General features: G+C 45.1%; 2 pseudogenes; one reads left to right on the forward strand and one right to left on the reverse strand.

Moving 5' to 3' along the window:
- The first annotated feature begins 566 nt into the window (after window positions 1-566).
- LOC139363247 (isocitrate dehydrogenase [NADP] cytoplasmic pseudogene) lies at window positions 567-10,440 on the forward strand (annotated as a pseudogene).
- Window positions 10,441-11,849: 1,409 nt separating this feature from the next.
- On the reverse strand, window positions 11,850-17,170 carry LOC105487430 (small ribosomal subunit protein eS26-like; annotated as a pseudogene).
- Between the last annotated feature and the right edge of the window lie 402 nt (window positions 17,171-17,572).

Consider the following 17,572-nt stretch of genomic DNA (forward strand, 5'->3'; position numbering starts at 1 on the left):
CAAGGCAGCGGGAGTCCCGTTTGGGATTGCCAGCCTGCGTGTGTGAGTCTGAGTACGTGAGCAGCTGTGGCGCCCCAGGTCCTCGTCAGCATATCATCCCGGCAGGAGATAAACTACATTCAGTTAAGTCTGCAAGACTGGAAGGAATTGGGGTGATAAGAAATTGATTCACTGTTGGCGGGACATGGTGGCTCTCACCTGTAATCCCAGCACTTTGGAAGGCTGAGGCGGGCAGACCACCTGAGGTCAGGAGTTTGAGACCAGCCTGACCAACATGGAGAAACCCCGTCTCTACTAAAAACGCAAAATTAGCCAGGCATGGTGGCGCATGCCTGTAATCCCAGCTACTTGGGAGGCTGAGGCAGGAGAATCACTTGAACCCCTGGAGGTGGAGGTTTGCAGTGAGCCGAGATCATGCCATTGCACTCCAGCCTGGGCAACAAGAGCAAAACTCCGTCTCAAAAAAAAATAAAAAATAATTTTAAAAAATTGATTCACTTTCAAGGTTTATTAAAGTCAAAATATATTTAAAAATCAGTGGCAGTTCTGTGGTAGAGATTCAAGGAGATGAAATGACACAAATCATTTGGGAATTGATTCAACAGAAACTCATTTTTCCCTATGTGGAACTGGATCTACATAGCTATGATTTAGGCATAGAGAATCGTGATACCACCAACCACCAGGTCACCACGGATGCTGCAGAAGCTATAAAAAAGTATAACATTGGTGTCAAGTGTGCCACCGTCATCCCTGATGAGAAAAGGGTTGAGGAGTTCAAGTTGAAACAAATGTGGAAATCGCTAAATGGCACCATCCAAAATATTATTCTGGGTGGCACAGTCTTCAGAAAAGCCATTATCTGCAAAAATATCCGCCAGCTTATGAGTGGATGGGTAAAACCCACCATCGTAGGTCGTCATGCTTATGGGGATCAATACAGAGCAACTTATTTTATTGTTCCTGGGCCTGGAAAAGTAGAGCTAACCTACACACTAAGTGACAGCACCCAAAAGGTGACATACCTGGTACATAACTTGGAAGAGGATGATAGTGTTGCCATGGGGATGTATAACCAAGATAAGTCAATTAAAGATTTTGCACACAGTTCCTTCCAAATGGCTCTAAGGGTTGGCCTTTGTATCTGAGCACTAAAACACTATTTTGAAGAAATATGATGAACGTTTTAAAGACATCTTTTAGGAGATATATAACAAGCAGTACAAGTCCCAATTTGAAGCCCAAAAGATCTTGTATGAGCATAGGCCCATCGATGACATGGTGGTCCAAGCTATGAAATCAGAAGGAGGCTTCATTTGGGCCTCTAAAAAGTATACTGGTGACGTGCAGTCAGACTCTGTGGCTCAAGGGTATGTCTCTCTTGGCATGACGACCACTGTGCTGGTGTGTCCGCAAGGTAAGACAGTAGAAGCAGTGGCTGCCCACTGGACTGTAACCTGTCACTACCGCATGTCCCAGAAAGGCCAGGAGACGTCCATCAATCCCATTGCTTCTATTTTTGCCTGTACCAGAGGATTGGCCCTCAGAGCAAAGATTGATAACGATAAAGAGCTTGGCTTCTGAGACAATTGAGGCTGGTTTCACGACCGAGGACTTGGCTGCTAGCATTAAAGGTTTACCCAGTGTGCAATGTTCTGACTACTTGAATATGTTTGAGTTCATGGACAAACTTGGAGAAAACTTGAAGATCAAACTGGCTCAGGCCAAACTTGAAATTCATATCTGGGCTGAGGAGGATAAGTATCTTTTGGCAACTAGGTCTACAGGTTTACATTTTTCTGTGTCACACTCAAGGCTAAAGGCAAAATCTATTTTGTAATTTGTTTAGAAGCCAGAGTTTATCTTTTCTATAAGTTTATAGTCTTTTTCTTATATATAGTTATTGCCACCTTTGTGAATGTGGCAAGGGACTTTACATTTTATTTTCTGGTAGCAGCCTAGGAATTTGCTTAGTACTCATTTGTATTCACTGTCACTGTTTCTCATGTTCTATTATAAATGACCAAAATCAAGAGTGCTCAAAAGGGTCAATGATAGCCACAGTATTGTTCCCTAGGATATGCATAAAGTAGAAATTTACACCCTTCTTCTCCTGTCCATGACCTTGGGCACAGGGAGGTTTTGTTGTTAAAGATGTCCCATTACGTGACGTAGAGCTGTACATTAAACTTGCACATGACTGGAACAAACTATGAATACAATTAAAATGTGTTGAAGATACTGCAGTCATTTTTGTAAAGAGCTTGCTGAATGTTTCCAATAGACTAAGTATTTTTCAGGCCACAGGAGAGTTTGGAATCTGGGATAAATACTACCTGGAGGTGTGGAAAAAAAATAAAACAACTATATACATTATATGTATATAGTTGTATATGTATATGAATCATTAGGTCTATGTACTGATCACTAAGACAAACAAACAAACAAACAAAAAAACAGTAAAATATCAATTAAGGTAGAAAAAAAGTCTAAAAACAGGTATGGTAGAAAGAGCACTGGATTTTTAGGCAGGTAGACAGGACTCCTAACCCAGAGAAGTTCTGTGATTTGTGCGACATTGCAGAGCAAATGTTACATGGCAAAGCCAAGACTTGACCCACACCTTCAGGTTCTCAGCCCTGCTGTTACCATTACCCAACACGGCCACTCAGAGGTAACTCTTCATCCTACAGCTATGCGTGGCTTGCAAAGCCAAAGAGCCAGAAACAGGTTCAACTCCAGATTTTCTCATTCGCTAGATTGCCTGTGGCAATGATTCTCAATGCTTGCCATGTACCGGATTATATGAAGGAGTTGTGGAAAACATACAGTTGCCCAGATCCCTCTTCCAAAGATTCTGACTCATTTGTTCTGGGGTGCGGCCCAGGTAGTTTAATTTATTTAAAAAATGTCCCTGGATGATTCTCATATGCAGCCAATTTGATGAGAATCATTGTTTTCTGGCACTGGTTCTCAACCCGTGCTGCACATTAAAATCACTTGGGGAGCTTTGAAAACTACAGGCCTAAGACCCATCCTCAGAAACAGTCAATCACCTGGTCTGGGTGTATCCTGGGCCCCGGCCTTTGCAAAAGCTTTCCAGGTGATGCTAATGTGTGGCAGGTATGAGAACCATTGCTCACAGGCTCCCCAAACCATGCATCCTTAGTCTAAAATCATCTCTCAGGGAAGGGCCTGACCATCAGCATTCTGAAAAGTCTAGCACCGTCAGTGTTCAGTAAGTGCTTGTTGAAAGAATTGCCTCATGAGAATCAATGTCTATTGACAGGTGAGAAGAAAAGGGCAAATTTAAGAAATAATGAGCATTTAATATGAAAATGTCCTGAGGGGGGATTATGTAGTTAGTTAAGCAAATATTATGACAATATGCAGATTATCTTACGAACACAAAGGTGGCCTTCTTAAGTAGTTGAGGCTGCTATCCTAAACCTGGGATAGTCTTATGTAGGGTAAACACACCTGGTAGCAATTATTTAAGCATACTCTGAGAATGACCCTGGATGGCAGATGCATCTAAATGTGTGTTCCAATCTAGGGAACCCAAGTAGCTAACCCAGAAGTTCGTTCCTTTTCTATGATAAACATCTGAACCCCTGGCACGTTCCATGGAACACAGGCTGTACATCGAGGACCTGAGTTTTGGGTTAAACGAAGGTTGCCAGGTGGAGGTCGTCACAGGGAGGGTATTAGTGGAAATGCTATAAAAACTTCATGCTGTTTGCAGGCAGCTGCAGTTTTCCTGCCCAACCCACTGCCACTGGGCTACGTGGTTGTGTTGTCCAGCCTGCCACTGCCGGACTCTCTCCCCTGTATGTAACCCCCTAATAAAACCCCGTGTCTCATTTGCCAGCTCTTGGTCTCTTCTTTGGCCTCTTGAACCTGGTACCTTCCCTATTGAGATTAATAGGAGTTTGGCACAACACCTTATCCCCAAGAATATTGTGAGAGAGAGAATCAGCAAATTCTACCTACCTTAACTAATCCCTACCTCGGACAGAGCCATTCTTTACTGAATCCAACAGCAGTCTCAGCACATGGCATCTGGAACACCAGATAATTCTCTTACCAAACGCTGTTTCCAGTATATAATGAAGGCCATGACCCACCAGTGGGAATTGACACTGTGGAAGAGCTATTTGCCTTCATGGATATGAGCAGACTAGGAAAAGAAAAATGATTCCCCCTTTCAACTTATTTAACAAGAATGTTAACTGACAAAGTAGAATAGCAAAGCACCTCTGCTGCATAATCCCACATTTGTAATAAACGTGACCTGGAAGAAATTTACCAAAATATGAACAGAGCTCATGTTTATCTTTGGATAGAGAGATTATGGTGATTTTTATGTTTTCCTTTACACTTTTCTGTTTTCTGAATGTTTTGCCTAGTACAGATATTACTTTTAATAAGAAAAAAAAACACTACCCTTTAAAAATTGTGGATGTGTGTGTATGTGTATGTGTGTGTACAGAAGGTGGGTTAAAAAAAATTTAAGGTGCTCAAGTCTGGGGAATGACTCTCAGAGGCATTTCTAAATCTGCTGGCACTTAGACAAGGAGGAGCAGGTTTGTCCGACAGCTTGAAAGCTCAGCAGATCCATTAGTGCTTTCGTCAGCAGGTGGAGATTTTGCAAGCCTGGTGTGGAGCTTGCCAGCCTCAGCAAAGTTGGTATCAGCCAGGTGACCAATAAAGATGAAGTTCCAGCAACCTCTGTCCACTTGGTGCCCAGCCTGATGCAAATGAATGGATTTGAACACTCTTGATGTCAGACTGCTGTTGATTGATAATGTTAAATACATGGAGAAGACACCAGGAGAAACTATTCAGAAAGATTCATGGTATAAACCACCAGGTTCCAATACTTGACTAAAGCTGCTCTCAATGTTTATAAATCTATTTGGTTTGGAAGTCAGATGCAAATGGCATATGGACGAATCTTTTAGAGAAAATTTAGCTGAACTCATGTGCTTGGCTTACGTGAGAAGCCCAGTGAGTATCATAGACCAGTAGGAGCTCCCAGATAAAACCTCAAATCCAGTAGCAATGTCCTCTTACCTTCAGAAACAAGGCTCTCTTTCCTCAGAAACTTCCAACTCTTCATAACCATCTATAAGACTACTTCTTTCAAACTTTCATGGTCTGGTGCAGTGGCTCATGCCTGTGATCCCAGCATTTTGGGAGGCCGAGGTGGGAGGATTGCTTGCATCCAGGAGTTCAAGACTAGCCTGGGCGGCATTAGCCAAACCCTGTCTCTACAAAAAATACAAAAATTAGCCAGGTGTGCTGGTGAATGCCTGCAGTCCCAGCTACTCAGGAGGCTGAGATGGGAGGATTGCTTGAGCCTGGGAGGTCAAGGATGCAGTGAGCTATGATTGCAGCACTACACTTAGCCTGGGCAACAGGGTGAGACCCTGTCTCAAAAAAACAAACCCAAACCCTGATGCTCAATCTCTTTTTGCTATGAACTTCTTCCACCTCTTTCCTGAATTTTCCACTTTTCCTCTGTTGCGTGATACAGATATTCTTCCTTCATTACTTTCCTGAAGCAAAAGTTTCCCTTAATATCCTCAACCTCAATACCCATCAATACCCCTCCAGTGTCCTCGAACACCCATCCCATCTCACCATCATCAGAAAGCCTTACAATCAGGAAGTTTTATTTTCTGCTTAACTTAAATGTCATCTATTATAAATTGAATTGTAAATAACTTGAGGGAAGTCATCTATTTATCAATCTTTGTATCCCTCCAAAAGCACGTAGGCTCCTATAAATTTGTAGAACAAATGAGTTTCCTCTGAAAGAACAGTAGTAGCACTTTATAATGATATCATACATTTGTTTATATAGAGCCATTTTCAAAGCATATGAGCCTTGCAGCTGCAAATGGAATCCATAGAACTGCAAAATTAATATCTTCTTGGAGTTACTTAGGAAACAGATATCTTGGCCTCCTGCTCCCTTCTGCTCCCCACTTCCCTTATACACACCGACGGAACTGGAATCTGAGTTTTAATAAAATCCCAGGCCATTCCTTTGGCATTCAAGGTTGAGAACCATTGGTGTAGACTAGAGCCTTGGCTCTCAACCTTGGCTGCGCATTGGAATAATATAAAAAACTCTAAAAATACAGATGCCTGAGCTCCAGCCCTCTTCTGCCCATCCTGATTTAAGCAATCCCCCCTGAGCAATAGGATTCTTCTTTTTTGGGGACAGGGTCTCGCTCTGTTGCCCAGGCTGGCGTGCAGTGGCGTTGCAGCCTCGGTCTCCCCAGGCTCAGGCCATCCTCCTACCTCATCCTCCCAAGTAGCTGGGACTACAGATACACACCACCACACCCAGCTAATTTTTATATTTTTTGTCGCCCAGGCTGGTCTTGAACTCCTGGGCTCAAGCGATCCGCCCACCTCAGTCTCCCAAACTACTGAGATTACAGGTGTGAGCCACCACACCCTGGCCAACAATAGGATTCTTAGAGCCCCAGTGAGCTGCCAGGGAAGAGAACCACTGTGAGTGTCTTCATGGGAACTCCCCACATCTCCTACAATATTTTGTGAGTCCAGTGTGTCGCCTCTATAGTGATTTCCTTTTATTTTCCCCACGCAACTTTTCCTTAAGATTGTATTACTTCTCATCTTCCATAAAAATATCACTCAGTTTTATTTCTCAGTAGACATTCATTGAGCACCTAGGATTTGCACAAACACAAAACCCATTCTTAAGCTTCCTTTCACAGTAAATTATCTAAATTACCTTTCTTGGGCTCTTTCTCCACTAACGCTGTTTTCTAATTTTATAAGCATTCTTTGGTACCGGTATAATTTTGGCTTGTCAGTTCCAGAAAATTAAATTTATTTTGTCTAGTTTTAAAACAACCTACAGATTATTTTAAGCCACAGAGATACAAAAGTTGATTATATTTAAAAGCAAACAGACCTAGTTCTTTAACTTTGATCAATATATTATGTTTCAGTTTCTCATCCAAACTGTAACAGCTAAGACTTCCAGAGGGCTTGCAATGCCCTGACAGGTGCTAAGTGTTTTACCTCTATTATCTCACTTGATCGACCCGACATTGCTATGAGGTACATTCTATTGTTATCTCTAGTTTTTGGATGAAAAAACAGCAGCACAAAGAAGTTCAGTAACTGGCCTAAGCCCACACAACTTGTCTTCCTGAAGATGGGATCCAAACCCAGGCAGTCATAGAACATGCTGGTCACTATTGGGCCACTTGCTCTATGGGGGACGGTGCTCCAGGAACACAGAGATGCGGATTAGGATTCCAGGACCTGGGGGAGCTGCTGCTTCTTTCTTAGTTCTCAACAGATCATTGAGTACAGTTTTCTAAACCTTTTCCCCACTTTAATCTGTGGTCCGTAAAACCATTCCCACAGGTATAACCCACTGTGAAGTTTACAATGATTTCATGTTTGGACACATTCCTACTGAATGTTAAGCTACATAGGAAACAAGTTCTGACTAATACAGATGAAGGTCTGAATGAAGAAGTCTTATTTTTTTAAAGGAATTTTCCCCTCCTCGCCAGATCCAGTTTTAAATGTTGATATCTCTGTTGCAAAAAGATGATAAATAATGTATCCTTTGCTCAGTAGTGGATGTATGGGTGTGAATATAAAGGTCAGAAAGTTAAGAAATGTCCAATAGTATACAAAAGGCATTCTTGGGCTGGGCGTGGTGGCTCACACCTGTAATCCCAGCACTTTGAGAGGCTAAGGTGGGAGGATTCCTTGGGCCCAGGAGTTCAAGGCCAGCCCTGGGCAAAATAGCAAGACCCTATCTCTTAAAAAAAAAAAAAAAGAAAGAAATGAAAGAAAAAAACTAAAAAAGGCAAAGGGCATTTTTAAAATTATTGCTTTTTTTTTTTTTTTTTTGAGACGGAGCCTCGCTCTGTTGCCCAGGCTGGAATGCAGTGGTGCAATCTCAGCTCACTGCAACCTCTGCCTCCCGAGTGATCCTCTTGCCTCAGCCTCCCAAGTAGCTGAGATTACAGGCATGTGCCACCACACTCGATTGATTTTTGTATTTTTAGTAGAGACGGCTTTTCACCATGTTGGCCAGGCTGGTCTTGAACTCCTGACCTCAGGTGATCCATGCACCTCGGCCTCCCAAAGTGCTGGGATTACAGGTGTGAACCACCACACCTGGCAGGGCAGTCTTTTTCTTTAGATTCTTTTTCTTTAGGCCTCGTCTGTAACCATCCATAGTAATAGCTCTTTTCTTTCATCCTTCTCTCACTGAGGAGGAAATAATTTCCTTTCATCCCTTCTGGTTGTTCTAGAGTAGAACTTCTCTACCTGAGCGCTACTGACATTTTGGATGGGATAATTCTTTGTTATGGAGGGCTGTCCTGTAAATTGTAGGATTTTCTGCAGGATCCCTGGCCTCTACCCAGTAGACACAGCAGCACCTCATTTCAGTGTGACAACCAAAAATGTCTTGCCTCATGTCCCCTGTGGAGTAGAGAGGGAGGGGCAAATCACCCCAGGTTGAGAACCACTGTTTTGGAAATATTCAGTGGCATTGCAACCCCACACGTTCACATTTTGCCATATTGCATCCTTAACTATTGTCTCAAAGATTTCAAGGTGACGTATTAGGTGTTCCTAGTATTGTTTCTCTGTTTTTCTCCCTGTCCTTGCCTTTTGAGCCCTCATTGGATGAACTCTCCAGGAAATATCCTGAAGGTGACACGCTGGCTGCTGCAGCTGGGAGCACGGAGACGGCTTTGGAGGATCCATGTATCCCAGGGTGGGACCCTGGGGGATGCAGGCATGCTCTACCATCACCACTGCCTCATCTGCAGAGCTGGCTTGCTCCTGCGGGCCTTCCTCTTAAGTTTATGTGGACACCATAGCACCACAGACATTATTCTGGTAGTTTCTTATAGAAAACAAATGTCTCCTCTTTGATGGTGTTGATAAACATAAGACACCTGTGCTCTAAGTGCAGTTTGCCTAAGGACAAAGGCAGGACTCTGATACACAGAATAAGCAACGAAGAGGGGTTAAGAGTGCTGACTAGAGAGGGTAGCTTGCTTTTGCTCCACTTACATGTAGGTCTCAATGATGCATGTATTGATGGATGTGAATATGTGGCAGAAAATTGTTTGCATTTTTTGGATCCAGTTTAAAACGATAAATTAGATAAGACTGCCCGTGGACAGCTTCTAATTGACTTTCAACCATGATGTCCGATGATTCAATAACAGCAATGGCTAACACCTTTTTGTTTTTAAGAGATGAGATCTTGCTGTATTGTCCAGGCTGGTGTTGAACTCCTGGGCTCAAGCGATCCTCCCTCCTCAGCCTCCCAAAGTACTGGGATTATAGGTGTAAGCCACCACGCCCAGCCACTAACACTTATTGAACACATACTATGTGCCAAAACGGTACCAAGGGCTTTACTTGACTGTCTCGCTTTAACCTGACGGCAGGTTTAAGAAGTACATGTCATTATCATCTCCATTTTACAGATAACCAAACACACTCATTTCCCTTTTTTTTTTTTTTTTTTTTTTTTTTGAGACAGAATCTTGCTTTATTGCCCAGGCTGGAGTACAATAGCACGATCTTGGCTCACTGCAACCTCTGCCTCCCAGGTTCAAACAATTCTTGTGTCTCAGCCTCCCTAGTAGCTGGGATCACAGGCATGTACCACCATGCCCAACTAATTTTTGTATTTTTAATAAAGAGGGGGTTTCACCACGTTGGCCAGGCTGGTCTTGAATTCCCGGCCTCGAGCAATCCACCTGCCTTGGCCTTCCAAAGTGCTGGGATTATAGATGTGAGCCACTACATCTGTAACCACATCTATAACCACACGAGCCCGGCTCGAGCTCGTATTTCTTATAAAGACACAAAATAGAGATTCAAGGCCCAGCACGGTGGCTCACGCCTGTAATTCCAGCATTTTCGGAGGCTGAGGCAGGAGAATTGCCTGAGGCCAGGAGTTCGAGACCAGCCTGGGCAACATAACGAAACTCTGTCTCTATAAAAAAAATTTTAAAAATTAGCTGGGTGCGGTGGCATGTGCCTATACTCCTAGCGACTTGGGAGGCTGAGGTGGGAGGATCCCTTGAGCCCAGGAGGTTGAGGCCACAGTGAGCCCTGATCATGCCAGTGCACAACAGCCTGGGTGACACAGTGAGACTTTGTCTCAAAAAAATAAATAAATAAATAAAAAAGATAGTTTTTTTTCCCAGGGAGTTTGTCTCCAATGTTTTTGGTTATTGTCATCCTTATGTGTATGTGTAGAATCTTTTCCAGATTGTGGTAAAATACACGTTACAGAAATCTGAACTGTTTTTAAGTGTACAGTTCACTGATATTAAGCACATTCACACGCTGTGCACCGTCACCACCACCCATTTCCAGAACATTTTCATCTTTCCAAACTGAAGCTCTGTACCCATTAAACAATAACTCCCATCCCCTCTCACTCTATGAATCTGACTCCTCTAGGTATCTCAAATAAATGGAACTATCCAGTATTTGTTTTTCTGTGTCTGGCTTACTTTTACTAAGCGTGATGTCCTCGAGGTTCATCCTTGTTGTCCCATGTGCCAGCATTTCTTGCCTATATAAGGCTGAATAATATTCCATTGTATGGATAGGCCACATTGTGTTTATCCATTCATCCATCATCAGTGGTTACTCGCTTGCTTCCACCTTTTGGTTACCACGAATAATATTGCCATGAACACTGGTGTACAAATATACCTTCAAGACCCTGTTTTCTTTTCTTTTCTTTTCTTTTCTTTTCTTTTCTTTTCTTTTCTTTTCTTTTCTTTTCCTTTCGACAGAGTCTTGCTCTGTCACCCAGGCTTGAGTACAGTGGCGTGATCTCAGCTCACTGCAAACTCCCCCTCCTGGGTTCAAGTGATTCTCCTACCTCAGCCTCCTGAGTAGCTAGGATTACAAGCGCCCACCACCACGCCTGGCTAATTTTTGTATTTTTAGTAAAGATTGGGTTTCACCATTTAGCCAGGCTGGTCTTGAAGTCCTGACCTCAGGTGATCCACCTGCCTCAGCCTCAGCCTCCCAAAGTGCTGGGATTATAGGCGCGTGGCACCACATCTGGCTAATTTATTTTTGAGACAGAGTTTCACTCTTGTTGCCCAGGCTGGAGTGCAATGGCATGATCTGGGCTCACCGCAACCTCCACCTCCCGGGTTCAAGCGATTCTTCTGCCTCAGCCTCCCTAGTAGCTGGGATTACGGGCATGCGCCACCACATCCAGCTAATTTTGTATTTTTAGTAAAGATGGGGTTTCACCATGTTGGCCAGGCTAGTCTCAAACTCCTGACCTCAAGTGATTCACTCACCTCGGCCTCCCAAAGTGCTGGGATTACAGGCATGAGCCACTTCACCTGGCCGCCCGGCTCATTTTTGCATTTTTAGTATAGACGGGGTTTCACCATGTTAGCCAGGCTGGTCTTGAACCCCTGACCTCAAGTGATCTGCCTGCCTCGGCCTCCCAACGTGCTAGAGTTACAAGCGTGAGTCATTGTGCCCAGCCAAGACTCTGTTTTCAATTCTCCTGGAGGTATACCCAGTGGTGAGATTGCTGGATCATATGGTGATTGTCTGTAGTTTTTTTGAGGGACTGCCATACTGCTTTCCACACTGGCGGCACCATTTTACATTCCACCAACCATGCACAAGGGCTCCAATTTCTCTACACCCTCACCCACCATTGTTATTTTCTGTTTGTTTCTGTTTTCTTTTTTTTTTTTTTTTTTAGTACAATTTCCATTTAATTTTTTTCCAGATAATAGTTCGTCTTCAGTCTTTAAGGACTCAGCTCTTTACACGGGATTTGCTGGTGGTTGCGGGGCAGCACCCACAGGTCTAAACGGGGTGGGGGTGTTTGGTCCTTGCGGGCTTCATGAGATTGATTTCTGACTACTTTGCTGTGAAATGCACAACTCACGCAGTATTGTAGCTTCACAAACAGCTTGGGAACCACATAGACAACAAAGATGCTCGCTTCCGAAACGTCCCTGACCGCTGCGGTCTCCGCTACGTTTCAAAAGGTGAATTTCCTAATGGGTTTGTTGCTGGGCGCACATCGGGCACAGTTACAGCGAATAGGCTGTACGTGGCTGCGGCCCTTTTTGGCGCGACTATTGGTCCTTCTTTTCTTTGTCACCCTGAAGACATGGACCGGAGAGAGGAGCTGTTTCTGTTTTCAATAGTAGCCGTCCTTATGGTTGTGAAGTGTGTCCCTAAGACTTTGAAATTAGTTATATGCCAAGTCTTTCCCTTCTAGACCTTTTCTTCCTAATTCAATAGCAACACACACACTCAGTGGAAAGATCTTGATCATAACACGGCAGCCCATGAGAATTCATGCTCATTACACTCCTCACTGCCCTCACTGGTCAGTTCTTTGGCAAGTTGGTTAGGTGGCTGGTTGGGAGGGCCGGAATGGATAATATAAAACCACCTTCTCTGTCTAGTCCCAAGTCCTGGCGATGTGAAAGCACATTTCTTCCTCTTTTCTCCCTCTTCTATACTTTTTGGGGTCTCTCTAAGCATTTAGGAAACACGTTGAAAAGAAACACGTTGCGTTACAGAAAAGATCAGCCTATTCTGATTCCATTAATTTTAATGGGAATGAGCTTTCAGGAAACCTGTTCTGACTTGATCAAGGGCGCTTGGTCTAGGCAGATTCTCCACCTGGCATTCAGAACTTGACAAAAGGTGTGGCTGCTGAAGCAGAGAGGAATGACTCACACCTGCTCACGACTCAGCAGGGGCCCTACCCAAGGCGGATCCCTTTCTCCTCCTCCTCCCTGTTTTCCTCTGTCTGCTTCAAGCTCTCAGACCTTCCCTGCTTCCAGGCACCCTGGGAAACAGTGGCTGAAATAACACAGGGATGAATCATCCCATCTGACCAAAAGAAGGGAAGGCAGGAGCAGCTCTTGATTGACTGAGTTTCAAGGCCTGAGTTCCCCAACTCACAGCCACGACAGCATCAGAGCAGCTTCTGCTTCCACGGCGTCTGGCTCCGGATCTGGACCAGAGCCAGCTTTCATCAGGATGCCGGTGCACTGACGCAGCAAGCGAGTGCTGTTAATTAGGTCTGGGGTGTATCCTGGCAATTTAAAGAATCACCCAGTGTTGCAATCATAGAATTGTGGCATTTTAGGGCTGAAACGGATTTTACATATACAATGTCATAGAACTTCAGAATTTAAATAACTGGCTCACCAGAGCCAATGGCTTAATTTTCAGGATACTTTCAAGCCGGTTTACTTCAAATTGGTAGTTTGAAATGGGCCTTTAGTGGGATTATTTACACCACAGAAACTGACAAACACTACAAATCAGGCTTCTGTCTCCTCCCACTCCACTAAGAGCTGATTGCTAAAAAAAATGTACTAGCCCATCATTGACCTTGTGCAAATCCTTCACTTATAGATGAGAAAACCTCGGCCTAGAGACAGGAAACGACTTACCCAGGGTCACGCTATTAATTAGCAGCAGAATTTAGAATCCAAATCTTTTGTGTTCTTTTTTTTTTTTTTTTTTTTTTTTTTTTTGAGGCACAGTCTCACTCTGTTGCCCAGGCTGGAATGCAGTGGCACAATCTCAGCTCACTGCAACCTCTACCTCTTGGGTTCAAGTGATTCTCCTGCCTCAGCCTCCTGAGTAGCTGAGATTACAGGCACTCGCCACCACACCCGGCTAATTTTTGTATTTTTTGTAAAGACAGGGTTTCACCATGTTGGCCAGTCTTGAACTCCTGACCTCAAGTGATCCACCTGCCTCGGCCTCCTAAAGTCCTAGACGTGAGCCACCGTGCCTGGCCTTTTGCATTTTATTTCAATGAGTGGATACCGAAAGCATAGTCCTGTCACCCCAGCCTAGAATCCTGCCAAAAAAATAGAAGCAGGAGGATGTTACTGCACTGTCAATAGGGAGTGAGGGATAAATAATTCCTCTGGAAATAGGTTCTCAGGGGAAAGAGACTGACTACTATTAAACCCTTCTGGAATTCCCTGTCATAGTTTAAGCTGAATATGGGGCAATGTTCTTATTATACTTACATAGAATGCAACAGGGAGATGCAGACACAATCGTGTATTTGTAATATCCTCAACAATAAGAGGCTTCGTTGCCCTTGAGGTTACAGTGGCATGCCCTGTAGGCTGGGGTCAACAGCATGACCACAAGTAAGAAGAAACAAACTAGACTGGCAATATGTCATTTAGGATGGTTTCTTGGACTTGCTTTATTGTCTTTGTGATAAATGTGACTCCAACACAAAAGCAAATTAACTTTGAGGTTTGCATTTTTTCCCCACAGTGTGATTTTTCTGTACTTGCACAGCTGAGCTCAAAGTTCTGGTTAGGACTTTTACAGGAGGATAAAAGTCAAGAAAGCATGGACACTTATAAACCAGAGCAGCAGTCACGGCGGCTCACGCCTGGAATCCCAGCACTTTGGGAGGCCAAGGCAGGAGAATCACTTAAGGTCAGGAGTTTGAGGGCCAGCCTGGGCACCATAGTAAGACCCCATCTCTACAAAAATCTTGAAAGCTAGCCAGGTGTGGTGGCTCAAGCCTGTAGTCTCAGCTACTCGGGAGGCTGAGGTTGGAGGATCACTGGAGCCCTGATTGAGCCATAGCACTCCAGCCTGGGCAACAGAGCAAGACTGTCACCAAAAGAAAAAAAAAATAATAAAGTATAAGACAGGCAAGGCAAGGAAAGGATGGATGGAAGAGATGGAAACTGTAGTTAGAGGGTGCATTCCACCTTCTTAGGGTGACTCTGGGGAGCCAGGATGAACCAGTTACGGGACAACAACAGACAGGATCAATACCACATGTTACTTAAATTCTGAAGTTCTATGACATTGTATATGTGAAATCCGTTTCAGCCCTAAAATGCCACAATTCTATGACTGCAACACTGGGTGATTCTTTAAATTGCCAGGATACACCCCAAACCTAAGTTAGAGGGTGCAGCCTCAAGAGCTGACTCTCAGAAAGGTAAAGGGACAACCCCACCCCACAGAGGGCAGTGAGCCTGCGGGGAATGATGGGGCCTCTGCTTCTGTGTGGTTGAACCACCCGGACCAGTGAGACCTGAACAGGAACTGGAGCGGCTAGGTTGCACGGGATGCAGGAGAAGGGAGGAATTGGCCAGATCCCTCCAGCAGGGCTGTCCACACCACAGCCTCCACACTCACACTGTAGCCGTCTGCAGTTTGTCTGGTCCGACCTGTCCCACGATGAGTGAGCTCTGCCAAAAGCCACCAGCATCCTTCTTGTCCTTTCCTAGAGGCTCATCTCAGTCCCAGCCTCCTCCGCCACAGCAGTGTTTGCTACACCTGGTTCCGAGGGAGAGCACTGCCTCCTTTCCCAGCCGCCCCAGCTGTACCCCATGACCCTGTACTTTACACACTGCGGTGCTGGTAGCTCTTAGCCTATCACTGTGCTCTTGGCCCTGCTTATAGTCACTGTCTCTGGGGAAGGGTGACAGGATTCCTGGTGTCCCTGACCAGGACAAGGGGTCACTCATGCTGGGCAAAGGAAGAGGGAGGTCAGGCCTGGACAGGCTGCCATCTTGTCCAGATGCAAATGCCAGTTGTCAGAGCAGGGGCCCCTATGTGGGGGGAGCAGAAAAAGGCCAGCGAGTGGCAACCACCCACTGAAGCAGGGGGCCCAGCCAAGAACTCCAAGGGGCCTTACCAACTTCGGGCTGGGGTGTGAGGAACTCCGCTCCTTTTTGGAGGGAGACCCACGAGCCCCGTAGGGCACCAGGGCTGTGCTGGCATGAGAACCGTATGCCCTGCAGATCTGATGTTTACTTACTCCATTCTCTTCCGCTCTCTGTTGGCAATACTTAGAAAAGTCTTTGGAAGTCCCAGCATCTAACAGTAAGAGGGGAAAAAGAAGGAAAGGGTTGTATCTACTCTTGGCCAAAATACTAAAGCAGCAGTAGCTTGCTAGTTATGGGTTTTGGTGGTGGTGGTTGTTGCTTTTTTTTTTTTTTTTTTTGAGACGGAGTTTCACTCTTTTTGCCCAGGCTGGAGTGTGAAATGGTATGATCTTGGTTCACTGCAACCTTCGTCTCCCAGGTTCAAGTGATTTTCCTGCCTCAGCCTCCTGAGTAGTTGGGATTACAGGCATGTGCCACCATGCCCAGCTAATTTTGTATTTTTAGTAGAAACAGGGTTTCTCCATGTTGGTCAGGCTGGTCTCGAACTCCTAACTTCAGGTGATCTGCCTGCCTCGGCCTCCCGAAGTGCTGGGATTACAAGTGTGAGCCACTGCGCCTGGCTGTTTTGTCTTTTTGAGTTGGAGTTTCACTGTGTCACCCAGGCTGGAGTGCAGTGGCGCGATCTCAGCTCACTGCAACCTCCGCCTCCCAGGTTCAAGCAATTCTCCTGCCTCAGCCTCCTGAGTAGCTGGAATTACAGGAACGTGCCACCACACCCAGCTAATTTTTATATTTTTAGTAGAGATGGGGTTTCACCATGTTGGCCAGCGTGGTCTTGAACTCCTGACCTCAGGTGATCCACCCACCTCAGCCTCCCAAAGTGCTGGGATTACAGGCTTGAGCCACCACGCCCTGCCGGGTCCTGGGTTTTGAGGTGATTTTTTATTTATGCCACCTCCTCTTTGTAATCCCTCTCCAGACTTCTGAATCTCGGCACTGCCCTCATTCTCCTCCTACATCGCCTCAGTCACCTTTGATGCCTCCTTCTTCTCCTGCCCCGTAAACGGGCTGTTTGGCGAGGCTGCGTCCTCTGCTGCCTTCCTGTCTCTTCACTCTTTTCTCCACAGTATCATCTGCTGTTCAAGACTTCAGTTGTAACCTTGGGAGGACAATCCCAAATCTAGCACTGACTTTCTCCAGACACATTGTCAACCTTCTGGGCTGCACTACCTGGATAGGCAATGGTCGTCTTACCACAGTATTCCCCAAAAGGAATTTATTTCTTTCACCCCAAGCTCAACAATTTCAGGATGGCCTTGGACTATCTCCCTACCCACTTAGCCCTATTTCTAGTTATCAAAGCCTGTTGACTCTATGTCCCTGGTCCCTTTACACCCTCCTCTTTCCAATACCAGCATCACCACCCAATCCAAGGGTGCCTTACCACTTCCCTGCATCATTGCAAAACCCTGCAAACTGGTCTCCCCACTTGCAATATCTCCCCATTCTAAATCAACCTAGATCCACCCTGACAGCCTTCCATCAGGAAGCCCAGCCCAGGATTTCTATGCCGCCACCTGAAACATCTTTCCAGCCACAGATGGAGTGCCTTGACCAAAATATACAGTCACTACTCCCTACACACAATCTCATGTTTCCCTACTGTTTCTTCTCTACGGAACACTCTCCATTGCAACCTCACCTGCGGAAAGACCTTTGAACCTAATCCAAGGCCCTTTGTTTCGTTTTTTTTCTTTTTTTTTTTTTTTTGAGATGGAGTCTGGCTCTGTTGCCTAGGCTGGAGTACAGTGGTGCAATCTCGGCTCACTGCAACCTCTGCCTCCTGAGTTCAAGCGATT

Source organism: Macaca nemestrina, chromosome 5, assembly GCF_043159975.1.
Source record: "Macaca nemestrina isolate mMacNem1 chromosome 5, mMacNem.hap1, whole genome shotgun sequence".
Lineage (NCBI taxonomy): Eukaryota > Metazoa > Chordata > Mammalia > Primates > Cercopithecidae > Macaca > Macaca nemestrina.